This window comes from Cricetulus griseus, chromosome 2 (genome assembly GCF_003668045.3).
Source record: "Cricetulus griseus strain 17A/GY chromosome 2, alternate assembly CriGri-PICRH-1.0, whole genome shotgun sequence".
Lineage (NCBI taxonomy): Eukaryota > Metazoa > Chordata > Mammalia > Rodentia > Cricetidae > Cricetulus > Cricetulus griseus.
The window spans coordinates 93,566,017-93,586,629 of record NC_048595.1 but is presented as its reverse complement, the minus strand read 5'-3'; the positions used below and the strand labels follow the sequence as shown (position 1 = coordinate 93,586,629).

General features: G+C 36.5%; 1 pseudogene; it reads left to right on the top strand.

Moving 5' to 3' along the window:
* The window catches only part of LOC113834430, a 39,971-nt pseudogene extending 21,682 nt beyond the window's left edge, over positions 1-18,289 (top strand).
* The last annotated feature ends 2,324 nt before the right edge of the window (positions 18,290-20,613 follow it).

Here is a 20,613-nt window from a genome sequence, read left to right as displayed (position 1 = left end):
CCTTGTAGTTCTATGAGGCAAAGATGTTTTTCACAGTTGCTGAAGAGTGGTTAGGCAGTGATGTATGTAGGTTAAGAGATGTGTATTTAGGGTTAGACAGACCTTGGCTCCATTTTCTATCTACCACTTAGGAGCTACTTAACCTTGAAGAATTTATTTAATATCTCTGATCCTTAGGTTCCCCATCTATAAAATTCCAATATTACCATACTTTATAGTGTTGAACTGAAATTAACTGGGCAGTTAATTTAAAGCACTTACACTCAATTATTGTTGGCTGTTAATATTTTCATCCCCACACATTTTCCTGATAGTTATGAAAATTTAGTTCACAAAATGAGGAGATTTTTACAAAAGTACAATCTAAATATATCAAACTTCAGTATTCATAACAATAATAGATAAAGATCATTGGATTATTTCCAAGTACTTTTTTTTTTCAATATGTTGTTTGATTTCGCACAATATTGGACGTCTGGTCAAGATGGAGAAAAAGAGACTTTCCTGTCTAAAATAATGAAATAAAGCAAAACAAAATTAAAAGACAGTAACAAAATCCAGAAATACCACATAAAGAACAGAGTTCATGCTATTGTACATGAAGCCACTAGAAGAGAAGTTGGACTGTTGGGGCGAGTCCTATGATATCCATGCTTACTGAGGGAATTTACGTATCAGAACAATAGGAGTCCCATTGTACACACAAAGATTCTTCTTCAGTTGAAATGTTACATTGAATCTCCAAGGTTTGTAGGGCAGAGAATCTGAGAGGAGAGAGTTACCTAGAGAACTCAGGAAGTTTGCAGAGATCTCCCTTTGATCATGAATGTGCCCTGGATAGGAAAAGTGACATTTTAGACACTGTAGATGAAAATGCTAGTGAAACTTGAAAACACAGAAATAGGGGAAAAGTCATAATGATAAACAAAAATAATGATGACTAAATAGAGCTTTGGTGAGCTATAGAATTATTTCAAGTGATCTACTGTGTGTATTTGGAGTTCTTGGAAGGAGAGAAACAGGGAAATATTTGAAGAAATAATGACTGAACATTTTCCAAATCGTATAAACACACAAATCTAAAAAATTCAAACACACACACACACACACACACACACACACACACACACACACACTAAAGCATATCATAAACAAATATCTCAAAACCAGCAAAAAATATCTGCCAGAGGAAAGAGAATCCAACAGAGGAGACATTATTTTATGGATGGAGCTGCCTGACATACAGAAAGACAGCAGCAGGTTTCATATTGGAAGTGCTGCATTTGAGACAAGAACAGAATAATGTATGTTCTGTGAGAAGAAAATTATCAACTTAGTATATATGTATTTGAAAATCAATTGTGAAATAAGGATCTTTATATCCCAAGAATATAAAATCTAATCTTTCAGGTAGAAAAAAAATAGCATATGGAGATATGGGGCTAAATAGAAGAATGTTTTAAATGTCCAATTAAAGACAGAAACTGACAGATTGGATTTAAAAAGATCCAAGAATATATTGGACAAATATTGTGTACTTTAAATATAATGACATGAAAATTTAAAAATAAGAGGCTAGAGCCTGGAGGAGATGGTGCAGACCTGTAACCTCACCACTTGGGAGTCAGAGGCAGGCAAATCTAAGTGAGTTTGAGGCCAGCTTGGTCTACAGATTTCCAGGTCAGCCAAGGCTACACAGAGAAACCCTGTCTTGAAAAAAACAAAAAAATAAAGGCTAGGAATTTATAAACAAGATAATAGCATTCACAAGGAAACTGAATAGCTGTATTAATATCAAACAAATTTCAGATAAAAGATTTTCACATTCTAATGAAGGTAAATATAAATATATTAAGTTTCTTCAGAAAATACACACACACACACACACACACAACTGGCACCATGCTCTAAGTCTAGTTAAGTGTTTTACATAATTAATGATCATGTGATCACATCTAGGCAATAGCTGACTAAATAAAAATCAGGGCTCAGATAGATACAATTGGTGCTTAGAACTGAGATTGCATGTATGGTTGCTGGCTGCCTGTATTCAAAATACTCAATATGTTTATGTAATAAATGTAGGTGTTGCAATATATAGTTATCTCTTAATTCTGATATAAATTTCATTTGTATTTATTATTGTATTTAATATGTATTTCATATTGTACATATTTACATATGTACTCAGACATATAGAGTATATACTATAGAGTGCTCTCCTCACTTAATCTCTGTGTAGCTTCGCATTGAAGCTTTACAGTATATCTTAGTTCTAAGAGGTCAGGTGAGGTCAGATTCTACTCTTATCTTCACTTTGAGATTATTCTATATTTTGCCCATGGTGGATGAGTTCAGCATAAAGGTGAACTGATGGTGATAAAACTATTGTGCAAGCTGGGTGTTGGTGGTTCATGTCTTTAATCCCAGCACTTGGGAGGCAGAGGCAGGCAGATTTCTGTGAGTTCAAGGCCAGCCTCGTCTACAAAGTGAGTTCCAGAACAGCCTCCAAAAAATACAGAGAAACCCTGTCTCAAAAAACAAAACAAAACAAAAACTGTTGTGCATCCATTTTATGACTGTCATGAACAGGTGTACCTTGATTCTACTATATTATGTAGTCTCAGAAAACAGCAAGTATTTTCCAAACTATTTATTTCCTCGATAACTTTATAGCATCAAATGTTTTGAGTCAATGGTCATCTTATTTAAAAAAATTCATTCATTCCTTTTAGGCAGGCAGTGGAGGAGCGCACCTTTAATTCCAGCATTCAGGAGGCGGAGGCAGGCAGAGCTCTTTTAGTCAAGGCCAGCCTGGTCTATAGAGCAAGTTTCAGGACAACCAGGGCTACACAGAAAAACCCTATCACCAAAACCCACCTCCACAAAAAAGAGCATTCCATTTGAATTACTCCCTTGAATGATTTCTGTTTTGAGTTATTTATTTATTTATTTATTTATTTTCTTTGTATTTAATTTAGGATATGAAACAGTAAGTTATCTAAAACACATTTCCACAGATATGAACCATAGTTGCTCAGTTGGTGTCGAATTCAGAGATTTATCAACCAGTCACAGCTTTATACCACATATGATAATGGGCCCTAAAGAGTTAAGTACCCAGACTCCTGAGCTAAATCATGCACAGAAAATACTTAATCGCTGTTTGCACAGGAAGAATAGTGGTGACCTTGTTTCTTCTCAATGTATCCATTTTCAATTCAGAGCCAAACTTGAAGCTCCTCTTCCTGCCAAAAAGAAGTGGGATAACCCCCTGTCTATCACACAGCCGAGCAGAATACTGATGTTACACAGAGCTCAGGCAGAGCCAAAGACTGAGAATTAGACAGCAGAACCTGCTCAGCTGGCTTCCTGTGAAAAAGAGTAATCGGTATCCTGCTTTTATTAGATGGCACTGGGGCGTTTATAGGTACTCTTGTATTTAAGGTTAAGTTTATTGAGAAGAAAACCAGGATGAAGGCTTCCTGAAGTTAGTGATAGGTAACTTGATGCAAGGAACCATTGTGTTGCGGACTGGCATGAACCAGAAGTGGATAGGACACAAGGACTAGAGTCAGCTAAGTGAATCGAAGAGCAAAACTAGTATAGACCAGAAGAGGAAATGTAACCTTTTCCAATCAGGTGAAGTTTTCCTAGTAAACTGGGGATGAATGCATGCAACCAAAACTTCTTCTTATTAATTTAGTCATTCAACACCTATGTGAGCATCCCTGTGCTACAAAGCTGGAAGGAAAATGGAGCTAAGCAGAATCTGCTTTGACTTCTTTGGAGATTATTAAGGGAGGAGACAGATTAATAAATATCTAGAGGATGCATGTGACATCAAAGCTGGGAAATGTCCTCTGAGTCTACAGTGTTTACTCCAGCTGACTTCTCTGCCTGGAGCACAAAACATAGCCATGTATCTGGGTAATTTCCACCACCTTTCCAAAGTAGTCGATCTCAGTGGCATGGGCTCCACCCAGCTCTCTTTCCTGCCTTCCCACCCCCTGTGCTCCACACTGCATTTTGCTCATAACTGGGCTATTCTTCAAGGTACCTCTTGGTTTACTAATTTATAAGCGTGTTGGTGTTGCCTGTCTACTATAAGCATATCAATTTCTTAAAGAGAACCATATATTTTGTTCATTAGATTTACATTCCCTGGCACCTACAATTATATTCAACATATTGCAGGTGTTCAATATGTATTAAATGTGTGAACTTGTGAGTGTCTATAAAAATATCTTACTGTGTTATTATAAATGCAATTTATTTGTAAAATATATTTTAAATCATTCACCTCAGTTTTCTTGATTCTTTTGGTGAAACCAAAAAAGTAAACAACATACCCTCAAATTCAATCCAAGGTTCAAACCATAAGACAGTCTCCATGTAACTCTTCATTTCAATTCTGGTGCTCAGACTGTGAGCATGAGTTAGTGGCTTCCTTGGAAAGTATTATCTTAACTTAATTTATTTTTTGTCTTAAGAATCACATGTTATATATACTCAGTATTATGCATTAGAAAGATATGTTATAAGTTTCATATCTTGATGTTGCCTTAACCTTTGAATTTTACCTTTCCTCTGAATGTGGCACATACCTTGTTTTTTCATTGTTGTTACATTTGCTTCTTTCTGTTACTATTTTTCAAAGCTTTAACTTATGGAATGTTTTCATAATTTACAAAGAATATTTGAAATCAGAATTGTTACAGGAATTTTGGGTTACAGGATCTATCCCTTTATAGTTGTTTTTAACTTTCCTAATGCTGTGACTCTTTAATACAGTTCCCCATTTTGTGGTGACTCCCTACCACAAAACTATTTGACTGATACTTCATAACTATGGTTTTTTTACTATAATGAATAATACTATGAATATATGATATGCAGGATATCTGACATGTGACTCCTGTGTGGGTGGCAACCCACAGGTTGAGAACTGCTAATAGAGTCTATTGAGTTCTCGGGATATTATTAAGCATTGGTTACTTGCCAGCATCTGGGGATTTATAAATGGGAGGACACAGATCCTCAAGGAGTTGTTTGGCTCTATTAGCCTTGGAATTGAGCCATTAGAAATGCTTCATTGCAGCCTAAATTCTGGGCCAATCGTGTATAAGTGTTGTCATAATTTAAAGAGGCTGGTGAAACTATGATTCTCTAGTTAATAATGATTTTCTCCTCCCTTTTCTCTAGTGGCCCCATTTACAACTAAAGAGTTCACCACTGAAATTGAATGTAGATGAGATGTTTTGTCTTTTTCACACAACTAGAATTCAAGGACATGTTTTAGATTTGGGAAATGTTCTTACTATATTGTTAGACTGTATCAGATACTTCCTGTAGTTTTAGCTACACGTAGAATTACAACTGTTTAAAGCCTTGTTTTTTTTATCACTGTTTTTTTTAATTTAAAAAATCCATACAATTTATTTTGATAATGGTCTTACTCCTCCCCTAACTACTCCCTTGTCTTCCCCCATCCAACTTTGTGTTCTTTCTTTCTGAAACAAACAAAAACTAAAATCAAAACACTTCCCTGCCCTTCCAAATGAGCACAAAAGGACAATGGTGCCTGTTTTGTGTTGGTCATCTATTTCTGGGCATGGGGCCTGCTTTGGAGTGTTGTTGGTGTACTCAGGGCCACTCCATTGTTGAAAGCTGGTTTTCTCTCTCCCAGCAGATAACAATTGTAAATAGCTTCTTGATTATGGATGTAATTGTGTGTCCACTTTCTTTTTGTGCTGAGATTTTGTCTGACTTGAATTTATACAGTTTTAGTGTGTGTTTTCACAACCTCTATGAATTTGTATATGCATCAGTCCTATTGGGTCTGGAAAACTTTGTTTCCTTCATGTTTCCAACCATTTTTGGCTCTTACAATCTTTCTTCCTCCTCTTCCACATAGGATCCTGAGCTGTGAGGGGAGGGATTTAATAAAGACAACTCCTTTAGGGCTAAAGGCTCCAAGGCCCCTGCTCTCTCACATTGTTCAGATGTAGGTCCCTGAGTTAATTAACATCTACTACAAGGAGAACTTTCTCCAATTAGAGCTGAGCAAGGCCCTTATCTATGGGTATAGTAATATGTCACTATACTTTAGAAGTGTGCCATACAGTGGCTTATCATGGCTAAGAAACTGAAGCTTGAGGAGAATGAGATATATGTTTGGAGTTACTGAAGATTCATGTTGGAAGAATATATGAAATTTCATTAGGTTCCTAGAAATTTATCTTGGGTTTGTAGTGAGAAGTGTTTAAAGCCCCCCCTCTCTTTTTTTTCATCATGGAGATGATGTGATCAGATGTATGTTTTGACAGTCACTATGGGTTCAGCACTAGGAGTCCATTGAAAGGATTATATCTGGGAGTGAATGAGGATGGTCTGAATTAGATAAATGGTAAATATAGAAGAAAGGAGTACAGAGGTTTCCTTGAGGTTGATTCTCAGAGGAATTGAAGAAGGAGTAAAACACAACCCCTTGCTTACAGCTTGAGCTCTCATGGAAAAGCACTCGTTTAAAAAAGGTAATGAAGTCTACAGACAGCTAAATGTAGTATATCCATGAGGGACTTCGCCTTCATAAAAGACTAAGGATATAGAAGAACTTTATAACCAAGGAGCTGGCACAGTGGAAAGGACCAGGACAGAAACAATGGGGAGTCATGCAAAGTGGAGAGCAATCTTGAGTTTGGTGGTAATAAAGGGAATAATAGCCAAATCATAAATACTTCCGTTGGATGTTGTTTGAAGATAAGAAAGTCCAAGTTTAATGAGGTAAAGTTTCCAGTCAGCTTTGGCTCCAGCCTTTTTATGAATGGATTTCCTGTGGTTTTGAGGGAGTTATCTTTGGTCAAAAGAATACTGCTCTTTGACAGATAAGTTTAATCTAGATGTGATAATACATGGCACTAGGCTTTTCTGATTGCATGAGCTACATAAGTGGTCCCATTTTCTGCAGAGTAATCATGTGATGAGTTCTGCATGCCAACATTTGCACTCCATCTAACACTTCCCATATCAATTTTCCTATCACAACTCAAGGTCTGACGCTTTCTTTATCCTTTGAGTCATAGTTACGTGATCCTTTCAAGTATCATACAATTTCCCAATCAAAGTACATTTTCAAATATATTATTGCAAATTTATGTAGATACATACCCTACTGAACTGTACTACTTAAATGCCATACATTTTTCTTATCTGCTTCTGTATTCTCAGCAATTGGTACTGTAACTGAAATGTTTCCATTATAACACAGACACACTTGCATATGTATGCACACGTGGTGTATTATTGCAAATCTAATTGCCCAAGTGATCTGGAATATAGTGCAGATATTGCTCTTTCTGTTTGCATAATTGTGTGCCTGTGTTGTTCTGTACTAAGGTGGGATTTCTGGTCCTCAGTGTCAGCTAGATGAGTGGAGCAGGAGGGCAGAGTTACTTGTCACTAACTCACACTGATCATGGCCAAAAGAGGGCAGCAGAGGGTCACTGACTGGAAGTGATTTACCATGGTACAATGAGTGAGTCAATGAAAGAAGATCCCAGGCAAGAATGAGAATTTGGAGTACCACGGGCAAGGTGGCACTCTTTAAAATAATCAGTCGAAGATGGTGTTGAGATTTAGTTAGGAGAGAGCTTGGAAATTCTAAGGTATAAATTGAACGCTCAAGGAAAACTAGGATGTTATCATAAAAGAATGAAGGGAGAAGTAGCTAGTTGGATGTTTGGTCTTTGGATAGGAGGTAATTTGTGATTATTGTTACTTTTACTACAAGGGTTTTCTTTACTCAAGCTAAATTTCTACTCTGGTTTTTATGTCTGAGGTTGATGCTGAACAGGTAGGTGTTCTGGAACGACAATCAAGCTCAGAAGAGTGAAAGCTGGAGGAATCTGTCTCTTCCTATTGGACTAAAGTGAGAATCACTACTGATGAATAGGAACAGCAAGAATGACTCATTAGTCATGTTTTGGCCTATTCTCTTGTTTGCTCTGCTCTAGACACATTACCCTCCTTGTAGGTCCTCAAGCATGCTGTTTCCTGGAGCATCATGATAAGCATGGTTAGGTTCTTGTTATTGCTTAGGACTTGACTAACTCTAATTTTGTAAGAAAATCCTTTTACGTTAGTCTTTTGTTCTTTTCTATCATGACCACATGCTCATTTCTTGTAAGGCACTCATTAGCATTTAGAATTATGAGCTTAAAAATGATTCAGTCTGACTCTCCTTGATTGAAAGGACCACGTGTGCTTTATTCTCCATGGTATACTCAGCAGGTATCATAACATTTTGTTTGTGGTGGTAGGTTAACAAGTGGGAAAATATGGGCTGTCTTAGATGGCATCAAGAATGGTGTTTAATGCCCACTGAACATACAGTTAACCAGGATGTTGTATCAGGGATACCAAGACTAGATTAAGTGTTACTGAAATGACTTCTGTAGTTCCTATCTTTGGTTTTTTCTTTTGTCCTTTTTAGCATTTTTTATTTAAATTAGAAACAAGTTTGTTTTACATGTCAATCCCAGTTCTCTCTCCCTCCCTCTCTCCCCTTCCCCCCACCAACTCCCTATCCCATCCTCTTTCTGCTCCCCAGGGAGGGTGAGGCTGTCCATGGGGGGGGGGGGATCTTCAAAGTCAGTCATATCATTTGGAGTAGGGCCTGGACCCTCCTCCATGTGTCTAGGCTTAGAGAGCATTCCTCTATGTCGAGTGGGCTCCCAAAGTCCATCTGTGTACTAGGGATAAATACTGATCCACTACCAGAGGCCCCATAGATTAACCAGACCTCCAAACTGACATCCTCATCTGGAACAGTCCTATGCTGGTTTCCCAGAAACCAGTCTGGGATCCAGGAGATCCCCCTTGTTCAGGTCAGCTGTTTATGTGGGTTTCTCCAGCCTAGTCTGGACTGCTTTGCTCATCATTCCTCCCTCTCTGCAACTTGATTCTGGAGTTCAGCTCAGTGTTTAACTGTGGGTATATGCTTCTACTAATAACCTGAAGGATCTTAGAGGAAGCTCTTCCCCAGTCCAGCCTCCATATGAGCTCCTGTCTTGCTGATGTCCTGTTTGTAAAGGTCTCACTAAGATAAACGTGCACTGGCTTCAGTCACTAAGATTGTAATAATTTTACACAAACTATTTGGAGTAACATAGCTGTGAGCACATGGAGCAGAATACACAGCAGCTCCCAGATGCTCTCCAGTGTGTGCCACAACAGTAAATTGATAATCCTGCCTCTCATTTGTCTGTGTGAAGTATGTAGTTTAAGTTTTTAGCTGTTTTTAAACACTTCTCATATTTCATGCTTAGTTACTGCTGAAGTTCAGCTTGATACTTTATTTCCTGGAGCCATTTGGGTCTGATAGCCATCTCTCTTGCTCTCCATTTAGTATTGTCTTTTCTCAGATTTATTTAAATTGCAAAAACTTATGGGAAACTGTGACAATTCAACATATTCACTGCATAATGATGAAATCAGGGTAGTTGACATTTCTATCTCTTTAAATATTTATAAAAAGGATTTTCACTAACACACAATAATTTTATTCAGGAGCTAAAATATGCAATCAACATAGATACCTAAATTACAAAGAATACAAATTTTCCTAATGTCAAGAATTGAATTTCACTAATATTATCTTGTTTGTATGTGACTAGAGAAGAAAAAAGTAAGTGCATGAATGAGTAAAGCTGAACAGAAGACAGGGAAGCCATCCTGAAGGATGATAGGAAAGTTACATTTCTGAGATCTTCTAGTGTAGGGAACAGACTTTGATATTTCTCATGTGATTTCAGAGAGAGCAAGACTTCATCAGCCCCAACTTTGAATGATCTTAATTGGTTCTATCACACACATTCAAGGAGGAGAATTTTTAAGTTTACCTTCCTATCACTGAAATTATTATATTACTCCTTTTGATTTCATCTGTTAATATTATTTTGTTTAATGGACATAAAGACCAAATGACTACTTTTTCTTTATTTTTATTTTGTCTATATGAATCTCTGACATTGTTTATGCCTCTGTGGTTAAGTGTAAACACTACTGCCCAGGACCTTAGTTCAGGTCCCAGCATCCACATCTGGTAGCTTCTCACTGAGTGTAACCCCAACTCCAGGATCTGACACCTTCTTCTATCCTCTGTGGGCACCTGTACTCGAGAGCACATACTGACACACACAAACACACACATACACATGCAATCGAAAAATTTAAAGAATCTTTTACAAAAAACAATTAGAGCCATCAGATGAAGAGAAAAATAAGTGAAGTTCAAAATGAACACAGAAAGCTCAAATCATTGCAGTGACCATAAATAGGACCACATTTTAGTATTTGAAGGCCATTTAGATTTTGCTTACATCTAAATCAGTGCCTTGCAGAATTGAACAACCATTTGTGGAAGGAAATAACCTAAGTACTCATTTGAAAAATATCAAAGAAGATGTCATGGACTGATTTAATAAACAACAAAGATTTTGTGTATGTATGGGTTCATGTATGTCTGCAAACCAGTTTTGTGTGTGTGTGTGTGTGTGTGTGTGTGTGTGTGTGTGTGTGTGTGTGTGTGTGTGTGTGTGAGTGTGTGTGTGTGTGTGTGTGTGTGTGTGTGTGTGTGTGTAGGCCAGATATCAACAATAGTGTCTCCTTCATTTGCTCCCCACAGGGTCCTCACTGAATCTTGGTCTCACCGATTTGTCTAGACAAGCTGGCAAGCTTCAAAGATATTTTTGTCTCTGTATCCACAAGCATGTGGGACTAGGCCCAAATATTACATGGTCTTCATGCATACTAAGCAAGCAATTTACTTGCTGAACCATCTCCTTAGTTCCATAGATAGCAAATGGATTTATGAGCACAATGAATTTACCTTACATTTCAATATCCATAAAAAGTTCAATTTCTATAAAAATTCTGTATTAAGTTGCAAAAACTTCATTTAACTTTTTCAAGACAAGAATTGTAAGAATTTACTATTTGATCTTGATGTGATAAACTTTAAACTGTGAAATTCCTGTGTTCTTCATATTCTACCTAAACACATGTGTGGGCAATTTTGAGAAAGCGTTGTCAGTAAATATTGTGCAGAATTAAAATCAATGGATGACTAAAGAATATGGTCGACAAAGTAACTTTTGAAAATGTCTTTAATAGGTGTAAAGTTAAAATAGTTAAAATTATGTTATTTGTCTGATGCTTGTAGATTAACCAAAGAAAGCATAGAGTCATACCATAGAGTATGTTACTGTTGTATCTGATTGAAAAGGAGAATAATACTGCTCTTAGACAAAAGCTGGGCAATGATAAAGGGGAAATTTATAGCTAATGGTACCATACCTGTGGAATGTTCAGACTCTTAGCATTCAAATGAATGGACTCATTAATATTTGAATAATTGACACACTCTTTGGAAGTAATATAAATGTAAGTAATTAATGATGTTTTACTAAAAATAACAGAATAAAATACATCCTTATTATTCTCCTATAGCATTTCACAAAAGAGAGTTTAGTATCCCTAACATAAACCAAGTGCTAAGAATCAATACAAGAAAGACAAGTACTCTAACAGGAAAATAAACTGAGAATATGAGAAAGTAATTCCAAAGGATGAAACTAGCCAATAAAACAGTAAAAAAACATATTCAACCGTGGAACTTATTAAAGTGTAATAAATATAAACACTTATCAGTTACAAGCTTTCGAATTTCCATTCTTGAAAAAATGGTGATATATAATTTAAGTGAGGTTATGTATTGATATTCTAGAGGGAAGTTTTGCAATACTGCTTGTTACAAGAGCTTTCTTGTAACTTTGACTGTGTAATTTCTCCCTTAGGAATATATTTTTGGGTCATTTTAAGGCCTGTGGTGTAGAACTCAAGGTCCGAAATTTTCACAGAGGCATTATTTATAATGTTGAAGTACAAACATCCAGTTAGTAAAATTGGTTATAAAATAAAGCTTAATATTAATGTCTAACATTGTATTTGAATATTAATTCAAATATTAATTCAGATACATTGTTATTGAGAAATAGAAGTCATGATTGAATTTTTCCTGAATGCTTAATTTGGAAGGAAAAGTATCTACTACATTTTAAGACTATAATCTGAACGATATTATTTGCAACTACCTTTTATTTTTACGGACACATTTGAGATATTGTAAACATTATTTTTATTTTCATTTAACTTCCAAATTTAGTGAAAATGTCAATTGTTCAGATATGAAAACAGGAAATTGTCATATGCATGTTATATATAAATAAGCTTCACCCAAGTTACATGAGGTAGTGAGGGTGCTCTTGAAGATACTTTGAACACAATTTGTAACTTGTTTCATTGTTGATTGTATTCTAAAGAATCTAACAGCCATTGGAAGATGAATTTGAGCAAAGAATATTTCTTAATGAAGAACTATGAATTAAGAATGTTACTGATCACAGTTACACAATGACTTTCCAGTAAAGGGTTTGGTTTTGAGAACTCTATAGTTATTAATTAACTAACCCTCTAAAATTGCAGCTTTGGGGGGGTCTTAGAAAATCATGGACATACAGAGATTGAAGGAACCTTGAAACATTTGACTCAATTTCTTTTCATTTTACATCTGAGAATTTAGGAATATCCTCAATGAAAAAAGACAAAGGTCAAATGTTTGCCTCTGATTGTCCATTTATATGAAGGCTATTTGAGAAACTTCAGTTTCTCAAATACTTTCAGTTAATAGGCAAGTTACTTGTATTTTGAACATAATATTGTTTATGTTTTGTTCCATGGTTTATTTGAAGGTGGACCTCTAAAACTGGACATCTATATATTCACCTGCTTAACAGATGCCCTGGTCTACCAAGCAATAGACACACTTTTGGTTGGGGGTGTGGGAATAATTAGATCTTTAACATTGTAATAATTATAGAGAATGACCAGTCTTTAGCTATGATTTCCCCAGCTACAAGGTTCTGAGTGTAGTTCTCATAAATTTTTTATTTAACTCATTTGCTTTTTAAATTAAAAATTGAGGTGATTAATTTTCCTTTGATGAAAAATTTGAAAATGTCATGCTGTGGCTACCTTTGATTTACAGTGCTTTCTGTTTCATCTATAGTGATATACCAAGATCTTACATGCTGTGACAATTTTTGATTAAGTAAAAATGATGTCCAGGTTAAGTAATAGAAAACATTTTGCATATGGTGCAAAAGTGTTAGATTCATGTTCTTTCTTATTTCATTAAATATCATCTTCAATGATACTTGACATTTATCTTAACTTCACATGTGTGTGCAGTAGTATTTTATGAACATTTTCATTACTTATTAATTATACGTGACTTCATTCTTAAAATGGTAAATATTTTGATAACTATATAGAATATAAATATTAATAAAGCAAACAAATGACATTTAGAAAACAAGTTTACCCCCTTTTTATCTTTGTGATACTGGAATTATCCCCAGGGATCCTGGCTGCAGATTACTAGGGCTATTTAGGGACACATCAACTAATTTAGTCAGTGTATTTCAGGGTCTGGTCCTCATCCTTGCAGGGCTGGGAATTTGGTCTTATCAGATCTCAGATAATTAGGCCTTGGGAAATCACTTCGTTTCAATGAATGGAGAGATATATAAACTAGAATATCAATTTACTCTCTTGTAATGAGAAATATAACTGTAGCTAGGATTGAATTACTGCTATCAGCAGATCAGCATATTCTTTCCTTGTAGGCAATTTACAAAGTTTATAACATTTAATCAGAAAACTCATCTAAGGAACATAGGTATATGTATATATTTTAATTTTAGGGAGTGTCTCTAGGACTAAATTAAGACCACAGAAAATGAACTTACTCTCTAGAGGACAGATATTGGCTTACTGTTGGATGTATATGCTTCTAATTTCTGTTCACTCACTGCCTGTGAATAATAATCCTTTTCTATTTGTAGGATACAACTTTTTATAACTCTATATTATATATTTAAACTTATAAAAATTATTCCAAAAATATGTCCAATGGTTCAGATTCTAGTGCTACATATACTTCATCTGGTTTTTTCACTGATTAGTAGTCCATAAGTTGTGTAAGTAAATGTTTTTTAACTCAGTCTTTTAGGAGATTGCACTGTATAGATCACATTGTTTTTGTATAAAATCACAAATAACATGTTCTGGGTCAAATCAATCTAAGGATCAAACTAGATTCCCAGATGATGTCATACAAACAATTTTGTATTTTCTTGGGATACGTACTAGCAACATATCAAAATTAATGATTCTACCCAAGCCCTGCCTGGTGAGCCAGTGAGTTTATAGCATTTACATGAGACTGGATTAATGAACAGAAGTGTGAAAGATTCCCTAAACAGTGGCATCACTGAAAGGAATCTCCTATAATGGTTGATAACCAAGAAGAAGCAACATGAACTCCCAGCTTCAATTAATCTACTACCCCCTATATACTCTTATAACCCTCAATAGCACATAGCACATGCTGTTCAGGGTAGCATGGATAAATCCCAGGAATCCCAAGTGAGGCCCTTCTAATGTGGAGTAAAAATCACCCCATCACCATAAAACTACTTATAGATATTGTTCTACTTCATTTTCATAACTAAACTTATTAACTAAAGTAACCTCTGCTTCATGGTGGCCAATCATCACATCAGGCACCAAGGAAATCATATTACCTAAAAAGTTTTATTCACTTAAAAATTTTTCCATTCTTTCTTAAGGATCACTGTAGCTATTTTGAGATGTTAGAAACAAAAAAGTTAGAAATTTCTGGATAAAGTCAGATCCTGACAAAATGGCTCAGCAGAGAAAAGTAGGAGAATGAGTGAGAACTCAGCATAGACAGGATTTGGGGGATAGCTAGAGGAGAAAAGGAAAAGGAAAGCAGCTCATTAATGCAGGAGGTTAGCATAGAACCGATGGTAGTATTGGGCTAGTTAGATACTACCAGTCTTGGAGGTCCATTGGCAATTAACACTTTCCTCCTAATCAGCAGCTTTGAAAAGAAAGAGATAAATTATAGAACCCTGATTATTAGTCAAAAGAATGACGTTTGTTTGGCTGGTGATATAGCTCAGTTGGTAAAGACTCTTGCTGCCAAGCTGACAACTTAGTTAGATTCCATGGACCCACATTTCAACTTGTCATCTGACTTCCACACATATGTCATGGCAGGAATACTTTCCACCCTACCTCCCATACATGGAAAAATGATTAATTTTTTCTGTCCTTGGCCCACTTCATTTATGCTGAGCATGAACTATACAGTGGTTAAAAAAACTGGAGACATTTAGGAAGAATATTAGAGACATGTAATTAAAGGAGACTGTACTTCCAGGAATAAAAATGGTTTGGTGTTTACCACACTTATCAAGCAGTAGGGAATTCTTCTTGACTGTCTCCAAAAATAGGAATAGAAGTTTACCAGAGTATAAGATTTATTAAAAAGCAAGTCACTCTTCTTGCTTGCAAAAATAAGAGTAGAAGTGAATTTTACTGTTCTCATTGCAGACTAGATTAGGGTTGGCTATCTGGTTTATGCTGTATTAGTCTGGTGATTTCATCCTCAAGATAATCATGCTGTGAGGTTGACTGCAGGGCTCCTTTCAAAGAATACTGCCTTGTTAATTCACTATATTCATTTACCAAAATTATGAGCAAATTTGTGATTCTCCCACCTCCATCTTTTGCTCTTGGACTACAGGCATGCATCACCATGCTTGGCACTGTGTTTGGTTTCTAAGTAGAAAATATTCTTGCATGATACTGCTTATCAAACATTTGTTATGGTACTAATAGAAAATTACTATTAATTTTGGTATTCCCTTGAAAAATATTCTTGAATAGACACACACGCACACACACACACACACACACACACACACACACACACACATAAATTCTCACTTGACCTACATTGTAATTATATCCCAATAAACCCACTGGAAGATGAAAACTTAACAACTTGAAAATATACTGTCTTAGTTATTGTTCTATGTAGAGAAACCATGACCAAGGCATCTTACAGAAGAAAGCATTTAACTGTAAGTAATAGCTTACTCACAGTTTCAGAGGGTTATTAGACAATTGTCATGGTGGAGAATGTGAGGACAGGCAGATAGGCATGGGGCTGGTACAGTAGGTGAGAGCTCACATCTGATTCATAAGTTGCAGACAGAGAGAGCAAGACTGGATCTGGCTTGGGTTTTTGAAATCTGAAAGAACATCTCCTGTGACACACGTCCTCCACCAGGGCCATACCTTCTCTAACAAGTCCCTGTCTTCCAATCCTTTCCAAATAGTCCATAAAGTGGGAACAAAGCATTCAAATATATGAGCACATTTGGGCAATTCTTTTTCAAGCCATCACATATATTTAATTCATTTTCTACAAACCATTGTTTAGCTTAGCCTACCTTTTACTTCCTTGCCCAGAACAACTGGTATTTCATTTTCTCAGATGGAGGCAAACATGCATATTCCTTTCTATGTACTGATTTATTGTTGTTCCTCTCATTTTTCCTACTCCTGGAGATATCCTTCAAGGGCAATAGTCTATTTTGAAGAGGATGGTAAAACAAAACTAAAAATTCCAAGCTTGTACATCTAAAACTGTGGGAAACATTCTTAAAATTCTTCTTTTAACATCTATGAAGTACAGTGGCAAGTTTGCACTTTCCTGCTGATCTCATTTCTGTCCTTTCAACACTTTAAAAATATGACACAATAATTGAGATTTCAACTCTAAGTTGCTTATTTCTGTAGTACCAAATTGCTTGAGTTATACAGCCCACACTAAAATGAAGCATTAGACATTTTTCCTCACTCTTCCTCAGACTATGAAATTTCATTCCACTAGGCTCAAACCAATCTGTATTATTCTTTAATAATTTATGAAATAACAACTTATGTTATATAATCTTCAGCAATAAAATACCAATTAAGTATATTTTAATATTTCCTTATTAATAGGAGTGAATTTATAAGAACTATGACTTTATAAAAAAATCACAATAGTTATATGACAGTACTTGAAGCTCAAAATGGTCTTTGTCTATTGTTCTCCTCCTTTAAGCAGTCAAAGTGAAGTTCAGAGACATAAAACCTCACTGTGAGACAAATAGTAGATGTTACTCTCTGGTATCAAATATTATATAAGAATTAGCAAGGGAAATAAATAAATACACGATGAAAGATGACAAGTTAGTGACAAGGTTGGCTCTATAGTTTTCCAAAGCTCATGGATAAAAGGTCAATGAATCCAGGGTTAGCAGATCGGTAACAACATTATCTATCTACTCATTATCTACTCATTGTATTGGGAAAATAACCTTGGCAACAGAGTTTGTCATAACTTTGCTAAGGCTTGTTGGCAACACTTAGGGATGAAACAACCAGTTCCCATGATTTCCATTCTTTCTTTGTGTGTTTTTTTTTTTTGAGACAGGGTTTCTCTGTGTAGCTTTGGAGCCTATCCTGGCACTCTCTCTGGAGATCAGGCTGGCCTCCAACTCACACAGATCCACCTGCCTCTGCCTCCCGAGTGCTGGGATTAAAAGCATGTGCATCCAACTCCTGGCCCCATGATTTCCATTCTTAAAACATTTTATTAAGCTACACTGGTTGTAATCTTTCTTTATTCCTCCATGCATGAGCATCTCTGTCAACCTCAACATCGTTACCATGATGCAGTTCTCTTGGCAGTGAATTGCAACCACTTGGAAATAGAGTTTTGCAGCTCACATACTGACCTTCAATGAGCCATTCCCTATGCAAAGGCACCTTTCAGGAAATTCTTTGGGGGGGGGCAATTGGAAGATGAATAGGAGAGAACTCATTTGCACCCGGAATATGGCCAAGGTGCTGGCAGACACCAAGGTGGTTTGTGTTCCCCTTCTGCCTACATAGATTTCTCCACTCAGAAGCTAGATCCAGGATTGCTGTGGCTGTTCAGAACTGCTACCAAGTGATCAGCCCTGGCATGAGCAAGGACTTAGGGACCATGTGGGTAGTGCTAGGGCACTCAAAGAGAAGGCATGTTTTTGGGGAGTCAGATGAATTGACTCGGCAGAAAGTTGCCCAGACCCTAGCTGAGGGACTTGGAGAAGTTAGATGAAAGGGAAACTGACATTACTGAGAGGGTTGTTTTCTAGCAAACCGAGGTCATCGCAGGTGTTGTGAAGGCCAGGGATAAATTCGTCATGGCCTATGAACCTGTAGGACCATTGGTATTGGCAAGACTGCAACATCTCAATAAATAGGCCCAGCAAGTATATGAGAAGCTCTTGTTGGGTGTTGGGTGGTGTTGACTGAAATCCAACATCTCTGGTGTGGTGGCTTAAAGTGCCTGAATCTTTTTCGAAGGTTCTATGACTAGAGCAACCTGCAAAGAGCTGGCATGCCAGCATGATGTAGATGGCTTCCTTGTGGGTGATGCTTCTCTCAAGCTTGAATTTGTGCACATCATCAATGCCAAACACTCCCTTATCCAGAAGCTAAGCCAGGACTAGGTTGCCAAGAAGCTTAGTAATTACTCCCACCAGTCACATCCTTCTGATGATGTCATCTGCCCTATCTTGTGGCCTAATCCACAAGTACCTTCCTGAACCTTTTATACCTCCTTATAATGGCTGGGACTAGGCCAATCCCTTTACCACTTCCTACAATGGTTAGAATGAAATATGCCATCAAGGTGGTTTCCTGGCTGAGAGGTGGAAGGAGTAGAACTGACTCTGTCCCTTCAGGCCCTAGCAAGGGCAGGCAGGAGAGTGAAATCACCCATGACTATCATCGTCCCATTTCAGCAGGAAGTAACTTGGAGAATGCTATGCCCCTTTTCCCCATTGTTGTCACTTAGGATAGTGTATATACCTAGTTAGGGATAGCTTCCTATTGTTTATGGTTGGGATTGGAAGGAGGTGTTCAGGCTTGGACACCTCTTTCAGATGACTTTATGGTTTAGTTAAAATAGATAGTTAGGATGTGACATAAGCAGACTGTTGTATCTTCTTATATTTTACCTTTATGATTGTTAATTTTGGATACTTTAAACTGTTAAGTTTTAATCCTCTTTTAGACTAAAAGGGGAATTGTAGGGGAAGCTGTAGCCATGCCTACTTAGGGGCTGGCTACAGGTGTGCCTGACCACGCTTGTGAGGGCTTGGTCAGAGTGACATAGTGTGACTGTGTTTGCGCTTTCGGTTTCTCTTTGCTTCTTGCTGTACAGACTGCTGCCGTGACGGCTGGCTAGGTTGCTCTGTAAGTAAGGCTTTTCCCTATTAAATACCCTTATATTTCTACCTGACTCCGTATTGGTAATTTCCTACTATAACTTCCTGTCTGTTCCAGGTGATTCCTCTTGCCCAAGGAGGCAGGGCTGCTCCCTTATCCCATAGTAATGAAGCCACAGTATCATGTTTGTGAACTATCCTACATGGAAGGGAAGTAAACACCTGTTCTCCCTCCAAAAGAAAGAAAGAATTTGCATTATGTATTTAAACACCTTAAAGAAAATCTTATTTCTTTTATACTTTTGTAATTTTCATATATACATATTCTTTTTTACATATTACAAATAGTCTCCAAGTCTTCATCTCAGCTGTATGATTTTTCTCATCTTATTCCACACTGAGGCAACTTCCTCAGCACATTTCATGTGAATATTTTGTTAGAGAGGGCCAGACTTTCATTTTCAAATTGCACACTGGAAGAGATACTTTTTATTGATTATTATGTTTTTGTTTTCAGCAATTGCCATTAACTGAGGCTGACTCTAGTGTATGCTTGTCCTATTGTTGAAAAATTGCTGAAGGCCACCATTATATCACCATTTGTGTAGCAGTTTGGTTGATCTGTCACTATCAATCAATGTGTCCATATCTGTAACAATTCAGCCAATGTCATTCTAAGCCAGAAGAAAAGGGCATTCTCTGTAGATGTTATTGCAATACATGTCAGGAATACATCTATTTATAAATTATGGGACACATTCTTCACATTTGTAGTCACTTAATTATTGCTTCAATAGTGAGATTAGCCTTGGCTATGAATTCGATCTTTTGAAAGGCTTATGTCTAAAGACAAGGTCTTTTTTTCAAGGATTTAGTGATATCAGCACACATTTACTCAGCTTTGAGTCTTCTCCATTTGAAGATTAAACATTATAAAAAAGAAATTGCTTCCATTGAAATGTGGAAATTGCCAGCCATGTCTTTTAGTATTGCGGAGTTTTCCTATTACCCTTCTCTATAAAGAGTCTCTTCATGGGATAAAACGTACACCAAAAATAACATGGCTTTGTCATGGTTTTCACAGTAAATTATTAGTATTAGTATTAGTATTAGTATTAGTATTATTAGTATTAGTATTAGTATTAGTATTATCATTATTGTTGTTGTTGTTGTTGCTGCTGCTGTTGTTGTTAGTGTATTGCCTTCCTCTAGTTCCTGGTGGTAACTAGATACAGTTAAAAGGACAGCCTGACTTAACCATGGATACAAATATTTGACAAAGCTTCACATTTCTTTAATTCTTTACTTCTAGGAATGATAAAGTTATTGAATAAAAATGTTGTGATGTATG